General features: G+C 38.2%; 1 protein-coding gene across 50 annotated transcripts in view; it reads left to right on the top strand.

Moving 5' to 3' along the window:
* The window catches only part of PTPRD (protein tyrosine phosphatase, receptor type D), a 1,162,785-nt gene that overhangs the window by 792,703 nt on the left and 342,600 nt on the right, over positions 1 to 27,482 (top strand). For 3 of the 50 annotated variants that reach the window (XM_027635159.1, XM_027635158.1, XM_027635109.1), the window contains exon 1: positions 20,934 to 21,005. The exons of the other annotated variants lie outside the window; for them this stretch is intronic. The gene's annotated coding sequence lies outside the window, so the exon portion shown is untranslated. Of the gene's footprint in view, positions 1 to 20,933; positions 21,006 to 27,482 lie in introns of those variants that run through there. 50 annotated transcript variants of the gene reach the window in all.

The following is a 27,482-nucleotide window of genomic DNA, read 5'->3' as shown; positions in this document are numbered from 1 at the left end:
TCATCTTTCCCAAAAAAAGGACTTCAAGAAACAATAAGGAGTATGTTGATGTTTATACACTAAGTATTTACAATGCATTTTATTAAATATTTGCCTGATTGGTCTCTTAAAACAAATTATTTCAGAACATTCATAACCAAAATATGATCCAGGTACTTTAAAATATCTGTTAATTTTAATCTATTAAATAACATTTGAATAAGAACTTCATTGAAAATCATCCCAATTCTCAACACAACAACAATTCAGACTGGATGACAGAAATATGAACTAACCAAAGAATAAACAGGAGAAAAAAAAAAGCTTGGTTTATATTTTGGGTCACCTCAGATGATTTTATGGAAACTATGTAAAAGTAAACTACAGGGGGCAGCAAATATTAACCAGATATCATATGAAAGCCAATACACAGAATTAATAGGACTCTCTTAGGAATACTTTGGTGTACTGTCTCTTGTAGATTTTGGAAATTATTTTTCCAGACTTGTTACTAAATAATTGATCATATTTGGAAAGCAGTCAAATTCTTTTAAGATGGTTTCAGTGTGTCTTTAGGCAATTAAACAGAGCACTGGTCAGTACATTTTTTTCAATGCACTTTTTTCTCTGAAACACCTGGGCACTCACACTTAATTGTTTTCATTATTCTGCTAATAACTGTTATAAAAATATTTTTTCCTTTTTAATTAGTTCTGCATCCCCAAAATTCTAAATAACCTGCTATGCTTTGCCAGCATGCACATTTATATAGTGAAGCAGGGACTCAAGTCCAGACTGCCTCTTATCTTCACAATATACTTTGTCTTCTTTAAATGTTCTTTTCCACAGAAACTTGTTTACCTGATATGGATTATAAACTAAGTTTGACCTTTCTCATTCAACAAATGTAAGACTAAAAGTCAGACTATTGTGACTGTATTGCAAGAATTTGAACTCAATAAATGTAGCAAAACACAGCCAACGTATTTTGATACAATTTGACTCTACTGTGTGTGCATTCACTGATCCCTATAAATACCAAAACAGAAGACAAATTGCTGTTTGGTGATTTTTGGTTGGTTGGTTGGTTGGTTTGATTTGGTTCTAGTGAAAATTTTTGTATTCAGAAAATCCCTTCTTCAAAAAGGAAAAAAATAGTAAGATGTAGTGGTAAAATTTGCTAATATCATAATATCATGCTTCTGGACATCTGCTTCATGCTTTCAGGTATGCTTTCATTTTTATTTTGGTTTTGTAGAACAGATTGCTCAATTGCTGGAGTGTTGAACACATTTACGTTGTATATATCGTAGTATTAAGAATTCTATTATTATTCCTATATTCCCATTATCCTATTATTAATAAATAAAAGAAGCTTTGAATTCTTTTTAGTTTAATCTAATGTTTTTAAACTAGTGAGTGCACTCATCAAACTATACTTCTGTGTTCTCTGTTGCCCTCATGGAAATATTTTTGCAAGTATCTATAGGAAGTAATGATAATCACTGCTTATAAACATGCTACACTTCAGAGAGACCTAAAAATATTCCAAAACATAGATCTTATTGTGCATTTCTCATAAACACAAGGAGTCACATTACAAACACTTTTACAGTATGAAAATATTGCAAACCACATCTTCATGTAACTCATCCATATCATCATGACAGTATAATGATTCATCATCGAATTCTGATGAGACCATACATCACATATACATATGTGCATACATATGTTAGATGCAAACATATATAAAACATATTTACAAAATATAAATATATGTAGAAGCAAAATAGACATGTGCATACACAAAAAATTATTGAACTGATCTCTTTTGAACTACTGCAATTGCCTCCTTAGCGCATAGCAGTCTATCAGTAAGCAAGTTGTAGAAAAGTAGTGTCAGAGATTATCTGTTGTTGGACAAAGAAACTATCAAATAACAATATAGAAGAATAAGAAAATATTCTCTTTGTTGGCCTGAGTTCATCAAGGCTTCATGTCAAGGAAGAAATTTTCTCTCACTAAGAAGAAAAACTCTTCCATTTTGGAAAAATAAATAGAGCCAAGTGATACTTGAGTTGATCTGACAAATGGGAATATGCTTTGACTTAGGAAGTCAAATTTTTCAGTATTTTTAGAAACTCACAGTTTTCTACCTCACTATTTTTCTCTGTTTTCAGTCTCAACTTTTGCCCATAATGCCTTGGCCATGTTTCATGAGTCTACAGAACAGAGATGACAAATCAGACATGACCTTTCAGTTAGGAAACTAATTTTATTGGTATTTGAACAGGTGGAAGTAGGACCATATCTGAAACATAAAGTCCTCACCAATTATGTGCATAATTTGTTTTAATGGTATGTCAAAGTTTTTTCCTCAGAAACTATCACAAGAAGGATACTTTTTAAAGCGTATCTTGTTAATACAGTTTTCTTTGCCTTGTAGTGGTTTGATGGGGGGAAGGTTTTGGTTTTTCATTTTGATTTATTAAATTCGTCTTTCTGAGTTAGTGTACTGTCAGCTAGTGTACTGAAGAAGGAATTTTCTGGGTCAAAGCCCCAGCATTCTGTAAGGCAATAAGTCATATTATTCAAAAGAAAAACATATGGCAGTGCTCCCAGGTTATTTTTTTTTTAAGTTAATGTGTCTTTATTTATTTAAGATTATTTTAACACTACACATATAAAAGTTTCCTTAAAAAGCATTACTTCAATTTAGGCTTTAGAAATTTGCAGAAGTGCTTATAAAGGAGAAGATACATTATATTTTTTAAATGTTTTCCTAATGCTTCTAAAGCTCTAAAATTTTTTTACTGTTCTTGAACCTGAACTTTTCAATATAATAACATGGCATACATACAGGAAAGATTTATTTCAGTACATATATCAGTATATACATCTAGCAGAAGTTAATGTAATAAAGAAATCCCCAGTAGACAAATTCTTCTTACGAAAACAGAAAGTGTTTTAACTTTCATTTCAATTTAAAAATGACAGGCCTTAGTAACTGGATTTTTTCCTTGAAAATAAGAAAAGTTCCACTAGCTTGAAATAAACAGCTAACATTTAATTATAAATAAAAATACTTTTTTATGATGTGGCTATGTTTGGAGAAGATTAAACCTAACAGTACAGAATTGAAAATTACAAGGAAAAATCAGAGTCATAGCTTTCATTTACAACTCAAATTGTCAGATATGGTGACCTGCTCTGGATATGGAAGACTTGAGAAAAATATCAGGAACTTTTCATTTGTTTTACTGTACAAAAATCCCATAAAAGAAAGATTTCTGAAGCCAAAGCCATTCCAATTCATGGAGAACAGGTGGTGGACCATTCTGGTTTTAAGACCTTAAATTCTTATTGCTCCTTTTGACTGTGGCTGGATTTATGGGGAAACATAAACTCTGAGAAAGAGTGCAGAGTCTTGCTATGACTTTAAAGAGCAGAAAGGAAAGACTGACTTACATCTCAGAAACATATTGCAGAAGAACTTTGTATGACTTTATTTTATGACCACTCGTAATTGCAATTCAGAACACTTAACACTGGCAAATTAAAAAAAAAAGAAAAAGACAGCAAAACCAAACCAACCAATGAAACAAGCAAATCCTAAAAAAAACCCAAACAAAATCTAGTGCAATCATTGATTTAACAAAAAAGCTGATAATGTAGTTCCAAATATGTGTGAAAGGAAGTGATGACTACAAAGTAAACAAAAAGTTTATACACTGTGAATTGTGATGTAAACTTGCCTTTATTGTCACAAATTTCCAAATATTTGTGTAAGAGAAAAATTGAAAAAAAACACCTTTTCCTGTCCATCTTAAACAACCCCAACTTTGGCAAATACGTGGATTCAGACAAACCAATTTTCCTAACATGAATAAACTGACCTTTAATTCCCATTTATGATTTGCATTTTGCTTGTTGCATATTCTTTACTCTTGCCTGCATTACTCTTTTAATGAATTTGCATTACCACTTCATTAATTCTGTTCTATCTTTAAACCATTATAAAAATTGCTTATTTTTAATATTGATACAGTCACCAATTTTATTTCTGTCTCATTTTGGATGATCTGTTTACTTGATGAGTCTTCAAATGCAGACATTCTATTACTCTGTGTTAATAATGCCTATCTGGTTACCTCTGCTTGAAATAAGCTGTTTTCAAGGTGCAGAACCTTCTTGCTATCAAGTGTTCCGATCGTGCAGTTGTGAATTCATTGCTGTTGATAGGATGAAACTAATACACGCAAGAATCACGCTTGATGTTACTTTGTAGGAATATCTTTTAACCGTAAAAATTACAGAACTGGAAGTCATCTCTCTATTGGAACACTAATTATCTGTAACAAGCTTAACACCACAAAATTTGGAAGGCATTTCCTCTCCATAATCACAGGAATATAAACACCCTCTGAATTGCTTTAGAGAATTATTTCTCTGATTCTTCTTTCTTGAACTGCCCAAGAAAGTAGATTCTGACCTTATGTTTCTACATCAACCTCTAGTTCTGTTCTGCCAATCTGCTGGTGTGACACAGAAATCTGGTTGTCTTAATCTGGTTGCTTATTCCAGCTTTAAAGATAATTTTTGGTATTGATGACCCAGTGAGCAGTTGTTGCTGCTTGCCAGCTAAATGATATATTGATACCTGTATGTGAATAGGAAGGAATTTCGCTAAATAACACCAAGGTTGATGGTGGCCCAGTGGTTAAAAAAAAAAAAAAAAAAAAGGCAAGAAAGCAAGCACACAACATTCCTGAATTGGTTAATCCAAACAAGCTAGCATCTCTCACTCCCATAATCCCATTTGTGACTGGAAATCGAAGTATTCAAAGTACTTCCTCAGGATGACTGCAATCTCTGCTTAGATCCATTACACAGACCTTCATTCCTTGAACAAACAGAGTAAGTGACAACAGAAAGTTGTCATCCTCCAGAATTATCAACAATAGGTGTACACACAAATTTATAACTATTTCTCAGAGATTTGCTGGCAGCAGAAGAATAGAAACGCTAAATTATTCTGTCTTCTCTTCAGGCGTGTACATGCTTATGATTTGAGAAGTTTTTCCTCTTTTTTCTGAAGCCCAGTGACCCAGGACTGTCTTTTCATTTTACTTCAGTCTTTCTTTCATCCGTTTTCTTTGACTACGCAGACAGAGTCCAGATCTTTCCAACTTCCTGACCCCAATTCAACTCCATGCAGACATTCATACAAAATTTTTCTGTCATAAAATTATGGTTTTACAGTTACAAGAAGCCAAATTGTTTCTCTCGCCTATAATTAAGGACAAAAGCTGGTTACCTGTTGAGACATATAATTTTGAGATGTCTATGTCTTAATTACACATTAGGAAATAAAAGATCTGCACAAAATTAAATTTCTTGTTCAAGAAGAGCTGAACAAAAAACATCCCCGTGTCACTTGCACTAATTTCTACAGCGAATGAAGAATTAATGGCAAAGTTTGGACTTTGTCAGAGCAACTTTTATAGTCAGCTGTTTTGATGGTCATCATATCCCTTTGCTACCAGAGGGCATCAAGGCATCACTTAGGAAAAGTCATCTAGACACTAAAGAACTACAGTCATCATGGTACACCACAGTTTTATGCTTCTACACAAGTTTTCCAGGACCTGAAAAAGAAAAAGCTTACACTTCTCTGATTTATCTAGATTAGGATTTGAATATGCTTATGCATTGTATTTGTTGAATAATTATGATAAATGGCAGTGAGCTGTACATCTAGAAATGCACTTCAGACAGGGAGATCATTTAGCAACTGAGTAGTATTGGTAAAGATAAGAGGACAGTAGTTCTTCATGAATCAGTTCTTTAGGACATGAAATACTTTGCACATGAAGTGCTGACATTGAAGTAGTGCTGTCCTGTTGGTAGAAGGGCTCTGTTAGCAGCAGCAGGTTTCTTTGCCGAATAAGTCATTATATCATTTCGTGGCCAGTCTTCGCGAACGAAGATTTGGGAAAGGTCTCAACCCACATTTGTTACAAGCGCGCTGCTGATACAGGGCTTTGCAAATGCGGGTAAGGCCTTCAAGCCTGCGCAATGGATTTTTTAGGTGAGACACAGTATGTGCTGAACTGAGCCCACCCTTTAATCCTAAGGTTCATCTGCCGGGGCCGAGTGAGCTTGGACGGTGGTAGCAAGGTGCTCAGGACATAGGTTTGTTTAGAGTGACCTTCTCTTAGATGGATGGTCTTACAGGGCTGAACGAGCTCCATCTACCCAGGTTTAGAGTTGTCCTTCTCTTAAGTCATTATATAAAAGTAAGTAGATAGTGTATGTAAATCCTCCTCCACCACATCACATTAAATATCATCCTCTCCTGTACTTCCTTGAAAACTGATTAATTACAGATAGACTATTTTTTAAGCTAACAACAGAAGTTGGTAGTTCAGAGCATTCCAAGTTTGAAGTTGTCCAGACGAGGTTGCAGAAGTATTTATTTTTCTCTTAACTTTTTAATGATATTGATGGATGTTGACTTCAAATGTATGGTCTGAAGGTAAATTTGCTTCTTGCATTTACAAAAACTGTCCATAAAAGGGGCACAAAGACACACAAAGAAAACATGGTCAAAATCTGATTTTTTTCTTTCCTAGCATGCAGCAGTCTCTAGCGATCAAATAGGAATTTTTATTCAGCTGTTGAATTTCCTTCAGGAAATTTTTTTATTACAGAATCACAGAATGGCCGAGGCTAGGATGAACCTCTAGAGGTGGCCTTGTACACCCTTCCCCACTCAAGCAGGGCCATCTATTGCTCAAATGAAACATCTAGAAAACCTCTGGGTCAAGGGAGAACTTGTACTGAAATTTCTGGGTGCCCCAAGTTTCTAAGAACTGAAAACCAGTTCTGTTTCTGGAAGCTTTGACATGCCATGAAAATGCATGACTTTTCCTGATGCAATTCAGAGTCACCAACACACTCCACTATTGTTTCTTTCCATGCTTATAATTTACTTATAGCAGATACATACTAAATAATAAGAAAATGGAAAGTGTCATGAAATGCCATGGTACTACTTTGGTTGTTTACACCCAGCTTTAAATATAACAGTAATTTTTGCCCAGCTAAGATTTTGCTCAATTGTAATCACAGCTTTAAAATATTAATTGGAATTTGATTGCACTTTGTACGATATCATTACAATATAAGAGAGAAAATCCAGCTACAGGGTGTCTACTGATCACTTCAGACAGGCAGGAAAAATTAAACTCTGTAAAGAGGACTGGCTCTGGAGAAATTCCTGATATGTGTTTCATTTCTGAAGCATTTTGCACTAGTAACTCTGAATAATCATAAATATTACTGCTAGCTCTTAGCCAGATAGCCTAAAAGGCAGATCAAACCAGAGATTACTCTGGAATATGGATTTCTTACCACTTGATAAATTGTATAGCTGTGAGGGCTGGAAGCTTTCCTTTAATTAAGAGTGCCTCCTACATCCTTTCCCCACCCACCCACAACCCCTCACCTCTAAAATAGTCTAGAACACAAAAGCAAAAATAACTTCTGTTCTAGATTCTAAAACCATAGTTGATTTCAGGGTGTGGTCTTCAAAGATGTTTGTTTGAAAACATAGTTATAATCTTCCCTCTAATGAAAATCTTCCATTCTTTTTTCATAGTTAACCATTTTGCCTGCTTTAGAGTTATTTAAGTTACCTAAGAGAGTCAAGGTAAATAAGTGCTATTCAGATATTCCATCTCACTCCAGGTCAAGTGCTTCTTAAAGCTGTGGTCAGTCTAGACAGAGGTCTGTGTTCAGTTCCAAAACTTACAGGCTAAGAACATCTAAAAAGCTCTGAGAACAGACTGACAATATTTAGTATTGAAAATACTTTTTATCACTTCCTTATATGGCATCCTATACTATTTTTTTTTCATAATCATATAATGGCACGTTTCAACAAAAGGAAAATGTTGCTTATTAATTTTATAAATTAAATGCTTGGGAATTTTTTTTTTTAATAAATGAACTGACATGGCAATCATATGGTTTAGTGGGCATAGTGGTATTCAGTCAAAGGTCGGACTTGATGATCTTGGAGGTCTTTTCCAATCTTAATGATTCTCTGAATTTCATTACTTTTAAGTTTTAAATAAGTAATTTAACCCTTAAGTTTATATATCATACAGTGTAAAAAAGTTTACATTAAGATAAAATATTATCAGATTTTATGTATGTAATTTGACCGACAATATAAATAGGATAATTTACTGTGGTCACAAAGCAGTTTTCATAAAGAATTGGTCTAAGAGCTCTGTATTTCCAAATGCTTTAGTGAAGCATGAAAACAAAGAGTCCTGATGCACCTTGTTGGTTGGAGATTAGGAATTTCTAAAGATATTCTAATGAGCTATCTATATCACAAATGGATTTACTCATGTTAATCATGCTTGGATCTTTGAAACAGAGACAAAATGTGCATTATTCATTTTTCTCTTGGTAATGAAGAATTTCTCTTCACAAGTTTTCTCTATGGTAATTACAAATAGCTTTTATATATATGAAGAGAAACATCTTTTTGGAGACATAGTTTTGAACTGGATTGTTCTGATCTGATATTAACCTCTGGAAAATAACAGTTACTTATCCTTCATCATTTACGATAATTTTTTTTTTCCCAGTCGATAAGCAGCACACAGTGTACCAAGTTATTTTTGCAAGTGAGTTTCCCACTTTTAAATAGATATCATATATTAACTTATAATGATTAACTAATGAAAGTTTCATGCCTACATGCTCTGCCAATAGCAAATAATGAAATCTTTAACCAGGACAACTGACAAACTTATGTTGACTAGCCAGACCCTACGACTTTCTCAGAGCACTCAGGTTTCCACTGTGGTTTGGTAGGGAGAGTTGAATTACACTGTTGTATCATAACCAGAAGAAAGCAATTTATATAGAGAAACAGAGAGTAGATACTGTGTAAGTAATGGGGAGATGGAAATCGCTAAGGTTTTAGCAGTGAGCTCCAGGAACATAATCTCCCAGTATTTCTTTAAATGTTTTCCACTTGGTGACAGTATTTTGGATATCTTTGGAATAAATTCAGTTCTTAAACACATAAAAATATACTTTTCATAGGCCATTTTACAAGTTTCAGCAGACTAATGCAGCCTTTAGAGGGAAATATAACTACATTTTTGCGTCTCTGCTTCTGCAAATGCTTATGCAAATACATTGCTTTGAACAGAAGACTTACCTCATTTAGTATAGTGTGAATGGAAGAGTATGCTTGCAATAAAGCTGTGTGTACGCACTGGCATCAGCCTTTGTCTCTACAACCTATGTGACACTTATTGTATAGATTAACAATATCATCTATGAAACCAAAAATGCAAGAAGAGATACAAAATGCACGATCAGCTATATATGTAAACTGTGTATTTCCACTGTCTATGCACAAAGGAGTGAAAAAAAGTCACCATTTTGACTTCTCTGAATTGTTTTCACTTCTGTTTTCTTCAGTTTTGAATACTAGCATGAAATGCTATACTAAGTACACAGGTTGTGATGTACAGCCTTTCAAAACCTCACAGGGAAGTATATTCTGATACCCACAAGAACATAAGGTACTTTATTCTTGTGCCTCAATTACTAAAGGACTAGAAAAAGACAACTTTCATAGCACATGCTGAGTTGGAAGAAACCCACAAGGATCATTGAGTCCAACTGCTGGCCCTGCACAGGAACATCCCCAAGAGTCACACCATATACCTGAGAACACTGTCCAAACACTTCTTGAACTCTGTCAGGCTTGGTGCTGTGACCACTTCCCTGGGGAACACTGTTCCAGTGCCCAACCATCCTCTGGATGAAAAACTAATATCCAACCTGAACTTCCCCTGACACTTCAGGCCATTCCCTTGGGTCCTATCACTGGTCATCACAGAGAACAGATCAGTGCCTGCCCACCCTCTTCCTCTCATGAGGAAACTTTTGCTTTCTATGCATAGAACTACAATAGCATCACTGCTGACAGTTCTTGGTAACTGTCCATGTCTGTAGTCATGGACAAAATAACACAGTGTGAAAGAAAGTAAATGTCAGCTCTGGGAAGCCCTTTCTCCACATTAGTGGAAGCTTTTTGTCTGTCAGATCCCTTTGGAAGTAAATTTCTTCAGATGCTGCTTCTGCAGGTTGAGAGAACATTAAATAATGAAAAGTACAGATCATTAATGTAGCCACTTTGAATCATCAGGTAAAGGAAGCATAAACAAATGTTTGTTTAAAGACAAACCAGATACAGGGTTGAAATAGAAATGTAAGCCATCGGCACCTGATAGACTACTTGTTTTTGTGAAACAGGTCTCATAAATACTTAGTAGGGCCATACAAAAAACTTACTTTAACATGTTTAACAAAGGATTAACAAGGGTAAGTGCTGGATTCTGCACCTGAGGTGGGGCAACGCTGATTGTGTGTATAGACTGGGGAATGAGAGGCTGGAGAACAGCTCTGCGGAAAGGGACCTGGGGATTCTGCTCGATGGCAATCTGAATATAAGTCAGAAGTGCCCTGACAGCCAGGAGGGCTGGGAGGAATCAGGCAAAGCATCTCCAGCTGGCCAAAAAATGTGATTATCCCTCTCCACTCTGCACTGCTGCAGCCTCACCTTGAATCTTGTGTGCAGTTTTGGTCACTGCAATATAGGAAAGATATAAAACTCTTAGAGAGGGTCCAAAGGAGGGCAACAGAGATAGCGAAGGGCCTTGAGGGGAAGCCGTATGGGGAGCAGCTAAGCTCACTTGGTCTGTTCAGCCTGGAGAAGAGGAGGCTGAAAGGAGACATTGCAGTCTACAACTTCCTTGTGAGAAGTGGAGGGGCAGGTACTGATCTCTTTTCGCTCTCGTGACCAGTGACAGGACTGGAGGAAACAGCATGAAGCTGAGTTGGGGAGGTTTATGTTAGATATTAGGAAAAGGAGGTTTTTCACACAGAGGATGGTTGGGCACTGGAACAATGTTCCCCAGGGAAGTGGTTGCAGCATCAAACCTGACAAAGTTCAAGAAGAAATTGGACAATACTCTCAGGCATATGGTGTGACTCTTGGGATGTTCCTGTGCAGGGCCAGGAGCTGGACTCAGTGATCCTTGTGGGTTTCTTCCAACTCAGTATATTCTATAATTCTATGATTTATTTGGTGGCTTACTGCATCATATGATCCAAGTGAATGAAAACAATCTTTGAAACTTCCCTTTATGCTCAGAATTCTTCCTTTTGCTTTATTCTTCTTTAAAATGAAATGATCATTTATAAATATATCTCAGTTGTGGCTCATTATATCCATGGGTTTCACATCACCTAGGCCTACCAGAGTAGGAGCAGGAGGCATATCTCCTTCTGCTGAAGGTATGTCTGTCTTTTTCCTGCTTAGCAACAACAGAATAAAGAGGCCAAAACATTACGCTTTGATGAACACCATTCTGGTAGCACTGAACAAAGGACCAACTGCAACAGTGTTTAGATTCCCTGGTAACTGATGGGATTGATGAGCCAGTAGAACCTGTGATGTTTGAAAGCGCTGGACTGGTAGAATACCTAAAAATATTTTTTCCTTCCTTTTTTTTTTTTATTTCATGAATGTTCCAAACACACTCTGAATGTTCTTTCTGTCTGTTGTTTGAGGAATTATCAAGTGAACTAACAATCCTTGTTGAACAAAAATCATCTAAGTTGCAGCTTTATTTTTACTTTAACTAAAATACCCATTTTCTTTCACTGATTTCTTCTTAGTGAAATCATACAAAAATTTTCATAAATATAGCACTTCCTTGCATCCAGAAAACAAGTACAAGCCACTCCCTCCTTTTTAGAAAAAGCAAACTACTATGTACACAGAAAATGTCCTGACTGAAAGTACTTCACCACATCCCAACTTTGTCCTGTTCTTTTTTATAAACCTTTTAGAAAAGGGGTTGTGTGTGTATGTGTGTGTGTGTGTGTGTGTGTGTGTGTATGCGCATCTGCAGAATGCAACACAATTCATAGGATGGAACGAGATAATGATTTATCTCTTTGTAGCAAACTTCATTGTTTCAGATCATACTGATAGCACTCAGTATATTGGTGAATGTGCTGAGAGAATAATTACAGGAAGACACCTCTATCATCACTATCATCACTGCACTTTACCACCTCAGGAGTCAGCATGGAAATAAAAAAAAGATTACAGTATTCTTTCAAGCTACATTTTTTAAATAGTCTCTGCTCGAGTAAGCCCACAAAACCAGCTGCTGCTCACTACAGAGTCTGCAGGCGCAAACTGTTATAAATGCCCTGAGATTTGGCATTATTATTTACAGAGAATAATGGAAATTCTGGAATTTCTACCTCCTTAATTATTTGAAAAGAAGGGACAATCATGCCAGTGTCATTTGAATAATGATCCTTCTGATCCCAAGGTCATTGCTGTTCTTGAAAGGACAGCTAATGCCTTCTACTACTGCTCCTGAAGGCATCCAATATGACATATTTGTCACCTATTTCTAGAACCAGATAAAACAGTGATTTAAACTTTTCTTTTCTTTGAAGTTCCATATCCTCAAAATCTTTAAGAAAACCAGCTTCCGAATTTTAGCTATACATCACTTCTTTCTGAGATCGGTTTGACACCTTGCAGAACCAAACTGAATTGGACTTAGGAAGGGAGAAGAGCAGTGCATAGCCAACGAAGCATGTAGGTACTGAATAATGTATCAAGAAAAAATATTTGGTAGGATACCCTGTGTTCAGAACTGCTCCCTGCCTCAGTGTCTGCAGTTTCTGAAGGGCATCCTGTGGAAGAGTGTAGATACTGGATGCAAAAAACCCCAATGTTCTAACTGTTGTATAGTATTTTGCTATGTCTCAATGAGTTGAGCAAGAATGTGCTGACCTGTTTAGGATCTCAAAAAATACAGCTTATGTTATATTATCTACTTCCCCTTTTCCCCACTACATATATAAGCACAAGCGTACTTCTGGAATGAAAGGTGGAGGGATTTGGGAGTTAGAAAAATTCATGGCAGAGGTGTTTGAAGAAAGACATAATAAGGTAAATCTGGAAAAGAGGAAAGGAATATAAGTGGAAATAAATGAAAAGGTAGCCCAGCATCTTGGAATTGAACAGAGAAGCTGGAATTTAAGAAAGCATAGATTTAAGGTGAAAAAGATAGTCATTTGACAGAGAGAAAGGACACATTAGAAGATGTAAGAAGTAGATGATTCTTGAAAGACACTGTAAGATTGCTTGTAAGAGAATGTAAAGCTTCACTGAGAGGGAAGAAACTTGCTTGTTGCAAAACTGAACAAGTGTTCACAGAACCAAATCCAGAGGAGGGAAATAAAAAGAAGTTTGGAGAAGAAACAGTCTCTATTTCTTTGTCTTCTATTTTTTTAAAATCATAACTGCAACCTGAATATGTAGAACCTACTTGAGATTAAAAACATGAATCACGTTGCTATCATTCCATAAACACTGGAGTTGAAATTTATCACCCCTGTCATGTCCTTTGTGCCTTCTTAGTGAAAGAATCATATGAGAAAACACCTGCAAATTCTTAGGTTGCAGGTTTGATTTCCACCAGTTCACATTTGTGCTAGTTTGGGTTTATTTAAAAAAGAAAAAATTACGGAGGTCATTGAACTATATTTGCATAAAAAAAAAGATATCTACTAAAGTTCATAAGGAATGGGTTGTCATTTTTATAACAGAACTTTGAGGAGCTTTTTTCTGTTGTTGAAAAAAACCCCTGAGACTAATACGTGATTTCCCTCAAAGGGCTAATTTAATGTGGAAAACTGCTTTTCAACATAGGAAAAAAAAGGACTTGGCACCCGAGCTTGTTAATAATCTGGATTCAATACAAGAGATTTAATCTTTCCATTCCTTTTTCATGAATAACTTCTTTGGCTAAAATATAGATTTTTCTCATTGTCCTAATTTCTGTTTTAATTGAATTGCTGAGAATGAAAATGATTAGAGAATGTTGTGTGGTGAGCAGATTTGTTTGGATAATGTAGTTGTAACACCTCTTGTTCTGCCCAAAATACACAGTCTTCCATAAAAGGATGTGATAGTACATAGTTTATATACTACACTCTATAACAGTAAACGTTCAGTGGGCTTGCATTCAGAGATTAATAGATTGTATGGAAGGAAACATAAGTTGAAACAATGAAAAGATAATATAAACAGAGTGATTATAAGAAAATTATTTTTATTGTTTCAGTGAAATTCAGCAATTTGTTTACACAGTCAAGGTCATAGTGTAGAAGTGTGTCCTTCTCATATCAGGATTCATGGAATTTGCAATATTTTCTATTTAAAATTGAAAATAGATGAACACAGTGCTTATGAAAGTGCTGGATTAGTAGCCTTCAGACTTTGGGATAGCACTAAATACTTCAGGACGCTTTACCTAGATTGACCTGCCATTAAACTTGCAGCTTCCTCTGGAACAACTGCATTTAAAAATGAGAGAATAACACGGTTTTTCATAAAGTTCTTTGGTTGAAATTAATTATCAAACATGACACCATTTTTTGGTAATGGGAACACTCGTCCACTAGTCACAGACACTTTTCTGTATTTTTAATTAGAAAACACATTATCTGAAGTTAATGGATTTACGTTGAGGAGAAAAATTACTTTAATTGCATCTGTATAAATTGATCAGATTCAACAGAAGAGGTGTAAGCTTGGCCATTTTGAGATAGACTTAAAGGCAAGACATAGCGTGACAGGGTCCACTCTAGCAAAAAATATCCTTCTTTTGGTACTGCAGATATTTATCTATACTGTGGTTGAAATATTTATAGGCCCACAGCAATAACGACCTTCAAATATTAACTGGAGGGAACTGTAAGGAGAGAGATGTTGAAAACAATTTTATATTTTTATTTTCCCTTTTCACATTCTGTCTTGCAAGGTTTCCTAATGCAGCACCTCTGCTGGGACAATCCATTTCTTGCTTCCCAGTTCTTGTCTGTGCCTCTTGATTTACAAGTAGACAGAAGGCAAGATGAGAAGGATGGAGCAACATTCCCTCCCTCAGATGACTGAGTAGCTTCTTCCATAACACTCCTATATTCAGGAAGGAAAAGGTTCAAGGGTGGGAAATAAATGAAGACTTTTCATTTTCCTCCCTCTATATCCTGTTCAGCCCCCTGACAGCATAGCACTGCCATATAAGATGTTGTGATCTGAATCTGCTTGAAATTTTGCAGAAGGGAACAAACATTCATACTGATGAGACTTCATTTGGACCAGCTGTTGTTAGTTTGTGAGATCCTGTTTTCTAGAAAGCATTTTTTGATACTTTTATATAAAAGAAACTGTGTAAAGTACCCAGCAGTGTCTACTTAGGAACTATAAGTCAGTGTTCAAGTGAAATATTAACAAAATCTTCCAGTTCTGTGAATGAGTTACAGTATTAGTATCTTCCTGAGTTTTTAAATACATGATTTCTGCTACTTCTGAGTATTTACATCAAGTAGTGTATCAAGATTTTGATCAAGTAGTGTTATACAGACTGTGATCTCTGACCTCTGTGTGCAAAATGGTGCTTTAGTCTCCCTAATGCATGTTGAGCCCCCATTAAATAATCACACACACTAAGTAATGCACAGTGTCTAATTTTTGTTTTGCTATGGTAAAAGATGTGAACTAGCAAGCTGTCATCCAGCTGTTGGTTTTCCTTTAGTGGATTCCATTTTCTTCTTCTGATATTAGAAAGTCTTTCCAAGATTCTAGTCTTAGCTGTCCGCTGCTGTCCTTAAAATTTAGTGGTATCTTCTTCCCATGAAGGTTACATTTTGAATCCAGACTGAAAAAAAAAAAAGAACAAAAGACTCCGCCTACCACATTGTATTCAAATTGAAGACAAATCTTGCAACAGAACTCCTGCACCTGTGTGCATATATACATTATACATATACGCATGTATGATACTCAAGAACAATACCACCACGCTGTGTTCTGTATTCTAAATATATCCTTCCTAAATAGTAAGCAGAGTTCTCACAACATCTGAGATACTCTAAATAGTCCAGAAATAAAAGACAAAGCTGCCTCCTCTATCTACAAATCTTATTTACAGCTTTCCCTACATAAGCTGCTGTTTATTTTCAGTTTGAGGCACACACTGTAGTGCACTTTGATAAAGCTGATCCTGCTTCATCATCTCCAAGTCCCTGTAGGTTTTCATGTGCTGTGTGATTACTTAGTAGTTTTTTTGGACTCTTGCACTTTCAGCTTAAAAAATCCAAACCAAAACACCTCATCCCAGTCCAAAATCAAAGAGCTAGTACAACAAGTTTTCCCCTGACAAGCAGAAACAACCAAGTCTAATGAGCTTGAGTTAATGTGCTACATCACATGATTCAACCACCCTGCTAGCCTGGGTCTGTGGTAGGGCATGTGGTGTGAATGGCTCAGTCACACAATGCATGGGCTGGGGTAAGTGTGAGGACCAGCCTGCTCATCTCCCTTGTCTTTCAAACATCCATTTCCACAGAAGAAAAATTAGAACAAGGTTTGAGACCTGTAGGATAGGAGACTTGAATCCTTTCAAACAGATTTAAAATGTGCTGGTACGTACAGAAGTTGTTTGAGTACCAGGCAGATCATGCAAGTGTATAAAGCCTCATTTCCTTAAGACAGCAGGGAAAAAATAGCAAATGTGGTAAAAATGCTCATAAAAAACCACAAGGAAAATCACTTTCCTTTCCATACCTTTGTGACTAACTACCTAAATTTCATCAGTTAGAAGATTTATATGAATCACAAATGTTAACAAGATGAAGACAAGTACTGAGAATGTCTGCTAAGGTACTAAATCAGGACTTAAAAGATGCGTAGTCAAACTGAATTAGTTCAATAAGTTTTTGCATACAGATAACACATGTTTATTTGTCTAGTAGTGTTTTATTATTTTTAATAATAGGTGCTCAAAGTGATTGTAGTTTATAAATTAGAATTTTCAAATAACAGTACAGCAACTCAGGAACATTTTTTATAATCGTTTTGTAAGCCAATGCCCAAAATATCTATTATTGTAGTTTTGTGACAAATCATCTGATAGATTTCAGCCAACAGCTTGTCATACAGTAATCATAAGAAACTGTAAAATATGGCTATCATAAGGTATGAGAAAAAAAGAGAGAGGAAACTATAGAGTAACCTTCCTGATCCACCTATCCTGCTCCCCCTTGCCTTCCTGATTTTGCTGTGTCCACCCAGTGTCCACTGGATCCCGTTGTTAATGGAATGTCCTACTGTGCTAAAGAGCTTAGGGGAATGTTAATTACCAGGAATGCAAGCAACAATACAAGGCAGAACAGAAGAGAGGAAAATAACACTGACACTATGAATGAAGTACTATTTAATACAGGAAATTCATGAGACTGAGACATGAAGGTGTATGGTTCATCCTTTACTTGAAGAGCTATGGCAGAAGTCACTCAAGAGTATGGTTCTAGGTAGGCATTTAGACAAATTCAGGAAAGCTGACCCATTTCACTTCCTCCCTTGCTACGTCTTTTAAGTTTTAAACCTGCATTCACATCCTGCGCTTCCCATCAGACTTGCACTGCTGGTCCGTAGCCTCCATGAGGACTCTGAAAGCGGCTGTGTGAGCAGGAAGAACAGGATTTAAACAGTTAATTTCGAACGATGACAGAAAGATGCATAATTTGATAAAACCTCAGAGAGAATACATGATACTTATTTTCAAATAAAACAATCTTCTTCCTTTCACCCCTGGAAAAAAAAAAATTAATCGAACATTCCTATACTCTAAACCTACTTTAAGTGCTATCTTAGAGATTGTCCAGTGTTTTACAGGAAACATTTCAAAGTTAATAAAATGTGTAAACATATTTCCAATTCAATGTTGTACTAACTTTAGAGTAACATACTGTTGCAATCTTGGCAAAAAGAGAACATCAGTGTAGAATGCCGTGTTTGAATTTTTAATGTAGTTTGGGGAAAAAAATCCACCTTCATGAGTAGTTTGTAACAAATGAATTAGGCTTCTTGCTGTGTTATCTCCTCTTAACAGGGAAGGAATATTAAGAAACCACATATATACATTTATGTATGTATATATGTACACTACTATCTCAAATATAAAATTTATGCTACTGATACCAAATGGTGATATGCAGTACAATGACTGTAAGTATATAGTGTTTTAATGCTACTTTATGAATTTAGGTTATTTTCCTATTTTTTCTTTTTTTTTTTTTTTCTTTAGCATCACTGCAAAACTTGGAAATCTTTTAAATAATATTAATGAGATCTGGTTTTAATACTTTAATAGAAAGAAATGCATTTATTTCTAATGTGATGCATTTCTTCCTAATGTGTACTGTGAGACTAACTGAACAGACGGAATAGCTGCTTATAACCGTAAAATAAAGGAAAGGTAAATGTAGTCCCCAAAACACATCCATTTTGTGATACCACATGAAAATATAAAATACATGGGTTTATTCCTCAGTTCTTCAATGTCATGTCAGGATCATAGCATGAAGAACATTAAAACAGCTAAGTATACTGATAAGAACTGATATACTGATATTTTCTTAGTATACTGATATTAAAGATTCTTTAGTATACTGATAAGCTACCTTATCATACAAAATAATTATTTTACAAAGTTACTTGTATTTTGAAACATACTGTTTGGAAAGGAATAGTGATCTTTTAAGTGTACGATTATTCAGGGGACCAGGTTTAATGGTGTCATTGGCAACATCAAAAGAAGACAGCAATTTATAGGAGTTGGGGACAACAGAGTTTATCTTCACTTCTATCAGCCTTCATGTTGGCAGCACTATCTTCCAGAGGATGATACGATTAATATGATCGAAAACACCCAAATCACTCTCCTCTGCTGAAAGTATCATCCATCTGCAATGAATTTTGCAGATACCAACATGGTTGATTTCAGAATCAGGGACTACACAGCTTGATCAGATTGCAGCCTGCCAGCACAGAACTCAGGACAAGAAGCACCAGTCTGGTCAATGGTGCACCCGCAGCTTCATGCTGATGAAGCCAGGAAGCCAATTTTTCCAGCACCAATATTAATGGGCTCCCATCACCATAAGGATGGACTAGCACTTACTGTGTTTATCCTGACAGTCTACCCCCATTTCAGAATCAAGTAGGTTGGAATAGATCTTGGAGATTCTTGAATTCAACCTTTGACCACCTTGTCAACTAGTCCATGGCAGGAAGTGCTACATCCAGTCTCTATTTTACACAGGACGAACTGTGTCACAGAGGACATATGTTCCAGGCTTCTGAAGACACGTAGAAGTTAACATTGAGGTTTTCCAAAGCACTTTTCACTTAAATCCTATGTCCTACACGCTGTTCCTTCTCTGCTGAGGATTGGGCAGGACAGGGTAAGAAGAGGCCGGACAGACCCTTTTTTAGCCCAACGTTACACCACCGATTGCGCCAAGCAACACGTGCTGTCACTTGGCGTGGCACCTGACCGTTCTTCAGGAAGAAAATCTGAGACTTGCCATACTGAAGGATGACTGACAAGAAAATACCGCTCTGCAACACTCTGTCACACCCCTCGCGGGCCGGGAGGTCCGGTACAACGCCCGGCGATTTAACCATCGGACTGCGCACCCGCACAAGAAGTCGAGCATCTAAACTCCGGTGAATTTCTCTCGGCCAGGGAAGTTTTTTGGGGGTGAGCAGACAAAAAGGGTGTCGCCGCCACCGCAACCGCCCGGCCCCGCCACCCCGTACCCCGGCCCGGCCCGGCCCGGCGTGACGTCACGCGCCCGCCCCCAACCGCGAGCGGGTGTGCGTGCGCGCTGTGGCCGCGCGACGCCGCTCCCGGCCGGCCCGGGATGGAGCGGCCGCTCTTGGATCGCCTACACTTGCACCCGCCCCCCCCGCATCCTCGCGCACGCATAGGCGCGGGCATCGGCAGCGTGCTTTCCCCAACACTTGGGGCCGTACGGATCCTGTGGTCGACACAGCGTTAAGAGGATTATAAAAGAAAAATCACGAAAAAAACCCCAACAGAACCCCCAAAACAACAGCAAAAAACCGCCAGAAAAAAACCCAAAAGCACACCACCCCCACCCCCCAACAAAGACCGCTGAAACAGCCATCCAACCCAAACCGCACAACAAACCCACGAAACGGGAGAGCGCCGTCCCCGTCGTCCCCACGGCGTCCCCCTTCTCTCCCCGAGGGGCGAGGAGGAGCGGAAGGAGGGTTGCTCGTGTTTCGACTCTCGGTTTCTGGTGATTTTTCCCGTGCCTCTGCCCTCCCACTCCGCCCACCCCGTGCCCTCTTTCTTCGCTTTTGTTTGCACTGCACTTTTTAGTGGGAAGGGGGGCGGGAGGCTTGAACACCTCGCTTTTATTTGTAGCGAAGGAATGTGCTAAAAAAGAAAAAAAAAAAGGAAAGGAAAGGAAAGGAGGAAGGGGGAAGAGGGAAGAGGGAAGGAAGAAGGAGAGGGAGAGAGAGGGAGAAAGAGAGAGAGAGTGAGTGAGAGGGAGGAGGAGGAGGAGAAGGAGGGGAAACGGAGCAGCAGCTCGGGAACAGAGAGCGCGCCCGGGAGCAGCAGCAGCAGCAGCAGCCGTCGCCGCCGCAGGAAGGAGAAGAAGAGGAGAAGAGCAGAGCGGAGCAGAGCAGCGCGGAGGAGAGGCGGCGCTGGCAGGAGGAGGCAGGCGCGGACCTGGCTTTTTTGGATGCTGGATTTTCGGACTCTCGTTGACTCTCTTTCGCTCCCCGGTGCCGGACTGTGAGAGACACGCACGAGCGCCAGGCAGCAGCGACGGGGCTCCGCTGGTGGCTCCTGCTGCTGCCGCTGCTGCTGCGGGGCTTGGATTAAATTGGCCGCCCCGGAGCCGACCGGGAGCAGCAGCGGGAGGAGGTGGCGGCGGCGGGAAGCGGCGGCAGGCGGGCAGGCGGCGGCGGCGGCTGCTGCTGGGACCGGGGGAGCCAGCATGACCAGGTAACTGCCCCGCTCCTGACCCATTTTTCCTCCGCCGCCGCTCCCTTTTTGCCGCCTCTTTCGGCGCGTTTGTGGGTGTGAACACAAAAGTGTGTGTGTGTGTGTGCGTGTTTGTGCGCGCAGCCCGCACACATGTGCCTCACAGACAACTCTCCCCGCGTGTGCCCCGGGGTTCCCCCCCCGGCCGCTGCCAGCCCGCTCCCCGCGCCTCCCCGCCGGTGTCAGCCTGGCCGCGAGGCCTGTTCGGGAAGCGAGGGGAGCTGCGGTGCGGGGACGGGGGATGGGGCAGGGAGAGGGCGATTGATGGATCGGAGTCGACGTTTCCACTGAGTGCCGCTGTACGCGGGCGGGGAGGGGGGAGTACGGTAATTACACTCTGGTTGTTTGCTTTGGCGAGAGAATTATTAATATTAATTATTTTGTTTATTTTTATGGGTGGAGAGAAGGGGGAAGGCAGCAAGGGTGAGAGGCCAGGCGCCTGCCGCTGGGAGACGGGCTGTGGGGGTGAGCGGCCGGCAGGGACCTCCGGCGCCGGTCCGAGCAGGGCTCCGTTCTTCTCCTCCTCCTCCACCTCTTCTTCTTCCTCCTCCTCCTCCTTCTCCTTCTACTCCTCCTCCTCCTCCTCCTCCTCCTCCTTCTCCTTCTCCTTCTCCTGCTGTCTCTCGGCGGAGCAGGGAGGCACGGAGATGCGAATCTTTTCTCAGGTTAGGCTTTTAATTTCTTGTTTACTCTCGCGAAACCACTTGAAAGGAAGCACATCGGGCTGAAAACTCAGTTTTCCGAGCGCTTACAGAGGGGTTCTTGAATTTGTTCAGCAAACTTAGCAGCTCCCTCTGCGCCGTCTGCCCGTGCAAGCAGGCACTCCTCACTGCTGCAACTGGGCTCTCCCAGACTTGCAAATAGAACAGTTGTTTTCTTCCACCGAATCCCCTATTTTGCCTATTTACTGTCCCCTCGGTTCCCCAACAGAACCGTATTCTTCCCTTTTTAAGACTCAGCCTTGCATGTATGGCTTTTGAATGTCTGCTCCTCCGTGTTACTTCTTCAGAACTGCTGTCATGCGTATTTTATTCTTTTGCCTGGCCTTTGTACAGTTACTGCCTCGTGGAAGGATGGCAGCTTCTTTACCATGATTTCGATGTCCATATTCCTAGATTTGACGTATATAGATAGGTCAGTTTATTAACACAGAATAGTTAGGTTTTTATGTGTTCCTTCACTTGCCACCTGAGACAGCGTTACATTGGGGGTGAATCTATAGATGCTGATTTGCTTTGGAGTTTCCCATAAGACATGAGTATTACTGGTGACGCTTGTATTCTCTTAAACTTAGGATTACTGTGGGAAGCTATGATTGTCTTCTCAGTCTTTCAGAGATCACTTCCAACATACCTTTTGTTCAGGCACAAGCAACTTCTGTATATTGGGACATTTATTGCGAATTTTGATCCAGAGATGGAAAAATGTATATATTATATTTTTCATTCCTCTGGTATCTGTTAGTGGCTTATAATGATATAATGGTCAGTACTTTCTTTTCTTGTAAAGATGTATGGTAAATGACATCATTTTCTCCTGGTCTGGAAGCAACAAAGCTCCTACAATTCTTGTTATGAATGGAGCAACTCTGAAGAGAAAAAAAAAAAAAGATTCTCCCCTGTCCGAAATACAATCATATGTACTTGTATCTTACTTTAGATGGCAATTTTTTGATAGCTTCCTTACATTCCCTCTCATGAGATGTGCTATTACTGCTTTTTTAATGTGTGAAATTGACAAACCGGTCAGTCTAATAAATTCAGCTGTCAAATTTCACTCAATCAAAATTGCTAGAAGCAGTAAATATACTGGCTTGGGATTTTCAAGGTATGAAGTATTACACAGAAAGGAAGGATTTAATGAGAGACTTTTTACATGAGTAGCTTTCCAGTTTTAGTTTTGTCACTTGTGGTAATGTGGTGGAGTATATTTAGATTTCTTTCAACGCAGAAATGATGTATAGCTTTTCTGTATCCACTTAAAGCACGAAAGCTTTCTCTAAGTAGTAGTCCTCTACTCTAAGAAGACACTAAGAAATTCATTATGGTTTGTGTGTGTTGTGGAAAGCTGTCAGGAATGGTGCATGGTAAGGAAAATGGTATCTTGGTATTTCTAGATTTCACGAATGGGTCTTAGGACCTGCTTTTAGACCCATCAGTCATACTACTCTTAAGGTGAGCATTAAAAAATAATGTGAATTTAGTGTTCTGCTATCATGGTTATGTAACTCAAACACCAGCGCTGTCAGCGAACTCAACGGGTGATAGCAAATCAGAGCTTAATCTTAGGAGAGGGTTTGCAAGAATGGCATGGGGGTGTATGAAAGAACTAAATACCAATTTAAGTCTAGTCAGTGAATGACCTTTCATTTTTAACATCGTCTTTCATTCCTGCCTTCGAGTAATGCAGGGACCAAAACTACACAAGCTGAAGAGTAGGAATTCCCCTTCATCTGCTGCTGTGTATGCTAAGCCACTAGGGGCCTGTATAAACTGCTCTCATACAGCAGATACCAGTGCATGGCATATGCTCACTTTCACCAGACATTTTTTACACCGGTGCCTAATGTCAAAAGCAAAGTTGCTAATTTCTTACTAGTAAATGAGACTGCAGTTTCTCAGGAGATGCATACAAACTGTATATTATTTAGTTTTTATTTTTACCCTACTTCATTCATTTACTCCAGTCCTGTATGGTGTCCAGCATAGTTCTTTCCTCCCTACTTTCCTGATTGCTATGGGAATTGGGGATGAATATCGACTCAGGAGGTGCAAATTTTGGGCAAAGTTAGATTTGAGTGTCTTCCTACATTTTCATATTTTCTGTAAGCTGAGAAAATTGGTTGGTTGCCTGTGTGTTTTTTCTGTTAGGTTAGTAATGATACAGTTCCGTGCAAGTGTAGGGTTAAAAGATAAACTAAACAGGATTACTTCAAGGCAGCAACAGACATAGATTGATGGTGTATTTAAAATAGCTTTGTAAGTGTTATGTAAGTTTGAGAGTGTGTCGGCTCCAAGGCTTTGGCTGGAGTGTAGTCAGCATTTATGGGATGTGTACTATACATTTTTGAGTGTCAGTTTCAAAATTTAAAATCCACCAGACATAGCATTCTTGATAGACATTAAGCAATAAGGTCAAGTATACTTACACTGTTCCATTGTTGGTTTTCAGTTTTTCAAACTGACAAGGCAGACAATTTGTAAAAGAGCACAGCTGAAATATTTGCATATTGGATTTCCTTCGAAGTGAACTTCCGTTACTAAGCTCTTTGAGAATTCTCATTTGAAAGGATTTTCAAGCTGAATCACAGTAAGGTCATGGAATCAAAATGCAGTTTCCCTGTGGTATGTTAATTTCTTAATAAGCTGTCTTTAAAACATCAGAGTTTTATATATCATTCGGTGTTGAGCCAGCAAGAGGTTTTTTTGTGTTATTACCAACAACAGTTGTGCAAATATTGACTGAGATTAATTTTCTGAAATGTGCGTGCGCGCCTTAGGTAGAGTTTTGATGAAATGCAATGAAATCTCATTTAAAGGTGTTCTCAAATGATAAATGTCTGTTCAAAACTGCAAGTTTTACTGACTGTCAGTAAACCAAGGCGGTGACTCCGACATACAGAGGACAGACACTTCATCTGTGCTTTGGAAATCAAGAGGAGTAATATAGAACAGGTCTACTAATCATATTTCATTTTTGTGTAAGACTGATGATTTTTAAGCTTTTATCCTCTTAATAAGTTGAGAAAAAGGTATAAGTTCAGTATCAGTCGTATAATGCCATCTATTGTAACAGGAGCTTGCTTTTGTTGTAATTCTGTTTAAAAACAGTTGGCAAAACACAGTCAACATACAATATTTTTATGAAAACTCTCAATTTCACATACTCTGTGAGTTGTTTGTTTGCTTAATCCTTGTTTTCTTTGGAAAAGGCCTTAAATGAAGCCAATTAATGAATGTACGCTGTCAACTTGGCAGCCTAGAGCAAGAATCTGTGCTTAAAAATACTTGTTTTTATACTATCAGAGATTTACCAAGTAGGAGAAGAGCGGAAGCTTACTTCTCTTGGTGATCTGCTGCGGTGAAAGCTGCAGTACAGTTGGAGAAATCTGATGATGTAGAAAAAGGTAGCATGAGAGTGCTTTGCCTGTAAATTCCTTTCCAACAAGCTTCACTTCACTGTTGTTCAAACTGCTGTGCATTGATAGAACCATGTTTACTACTGCACAATTTTAACATATATTTCAGATGGCTTTTGTTTGGTTATTGATAATATTTATAGATATATTGCATGTTTATGTCTTCCTGTAGGAAGCGGATAGCTAGGATGCAGGGAAAATAGATACAAAATAATAAAAATGGTTTGTTTGCAAAAAAGTAGGTTAAATTGAATAAATTACTGAGTCAATTCTGAAAGTATTGCTTTTTAAAAGCTTAATTATTATTAATGTTCTTTCAATTCATTTATAAAAATGACAAGTCAAACTGAATACTATCAGCTTATTTTTAAGTACACCAGCAGGTATACATAGTCTATAATTCCCTAAAATATTCCCTAGGATTTATGTCTTCCAGTGTCTTCTGCTTACATGCTGTGACAGCCTTCTCCATAACCTTAGTAGCACAGAAACAGAAAGGAAAATAGAAAATAAAAAGAGAAGGTGATTGATCTTTCAGTAGAGTTTCAAAAGAGAGATTTTTTCAAAAATCAACTTCCCTATTTATACTTGATATCTGATGGGGATTCTGTGTGTTCTTTCAAATACGAAGAACGTGCAGAAAACGTCCTTCTCAGTCAATTGAGAATGATGAGATTTTAGACACTTTGATTTATTATACCAGAGGACATGCACTAATAGTATACTATCATGTCCTGTGCCTCTTCATAGTTAAGCACAGTGGAGTTATTTGGGTTTTTCAGTAATCTTCCAGTTAGTGGAGTCACTTCACTGGTATACAAATATTTGTTGTTTGCAGACAATCAAAATGGATGTCCTGGTTAATGCCAGCCGACCTGCTCACATATTGTTGTAGTCAGATAATGCATGCTTTTTCCTAAGCGGTATATCAAACATGGTGCATTGAGTAATACAAGCAAGTGCATTGCTTTTTCTTCTACAGTTTTTAGTGTTCTGGACATTATGTATCTGTAAGTCAGAGTTCAGTAAGTGGTGTGTAAAATCTGGCTTTTTGGATGGCAGAATTGGATGATTTTTATGAAGAATCTTTTGAAGTCAGCACCAACCTGGCTGAAACAAAAGTGGCTTAAGTCCGAAGTTTGCAACTAAATATACATTTTTGTTACAAATTTGCCCAATTTTGTTTTGATTTCAGTGTCTCACCTTGGCTTATTCATTGCTTTTACCCAAAGTGTGGGGTTTTTGTTACTTGCTTTGACTTAGCAAGAGAAAATTCATATACATGTGAGTAGCAATATCATAGTCTTTCTGATCTGCAGAAAATAATTGTTTGCTAAGTTTGAACTCAGTGATTCCTCTTGCTTTACTATGATGATTGAATTAAAAAAAATTCTTAACCACTTTTTGAACTCTCCTTCCCTCCCTTCCGCTCGCCTCTCCTCCCCTCCCCTCTCCGAACGTTATCTGCCTATGTGCAGGTAAAATTCATTCATTTAGTGTGAAGCATAAGCAATGAGAGATTTCTAAAACACTGATCAGAAAGTAGGGCAGGAAGTTTTATTTATTTATTTTTGTTTGTTTAGGATGATAGTGTATCTTAGAAAGCTGCTTAACTGCTGCCCAGTGCAGCTGTCCTTCCCTGAAAGATTAGGTTTCAGGAGCAATGATGGATGTTGAATGCCTGTAGCCAGTTGTGGGGTTTGCTCTGAGGTCAGTGCTGCTGATGGAGGATAGGAATTTACAGCCTTATATCTCTTTGCCAAAGTAACCAGTAGCATTTCTCAAGAAAAAATAAGCCCACATCAACTAGATATGTTCAGTGCTGAGCCTGTATTGCTGCCTTGTTCAGAAAGCTATTCATACTAGTGAGAAAGAATAAGTAGATTTGTGAATAATAATGATAAATTTAGTCATGAGTGTGCCCTTTCGTTTCACAGGAACACACAGAAATAGCTAGAAAAGTAAATAGGATGATGTGGCTTCATTTAGAACTTCTTACATGTTATTTTAACCCATGTCAACAAATTTGGAATTGACACTGTTCACTTTTTGTTTCAGTTGCTTCAGATGTGCTTAAAATTTCTAACAGCTTTCTAAGCATAAATACACTCTCATTTTTTACCTAAAAATAGGATTTTTTTTTTGTGGAAAAAAATATATGTTAATAGTTTTCATCAAGCTTAACCAAGGCAGATTGATATTCATCAGTGATGAAATGGTAGATATTCATCAGGTAGAAAGACTAAATGACATTTAGTGTTAATTTGTTTAGTTCAGGTATGACAATATGTATTGCCCAT

This window comes from Corapipo altera, unplaced genomic scaffold (genome assembly GCF_003945725.1).
Source record: "Corapipo altera isolate COAL_440 unplaced genomic scaffold, ASM394572v1 61411, whole genome shotgun sequence".
Lineage (NCBI taxonomy): Eukaryota > Metazoa > Chordata > Aves > Passeriformes > Pipridae > Corapipo > Corapipo altera.
Note: the sequence above shows the minus strand (reverse complement) of the source record. Positions and strands in the feature narration are given on the sequence as shown.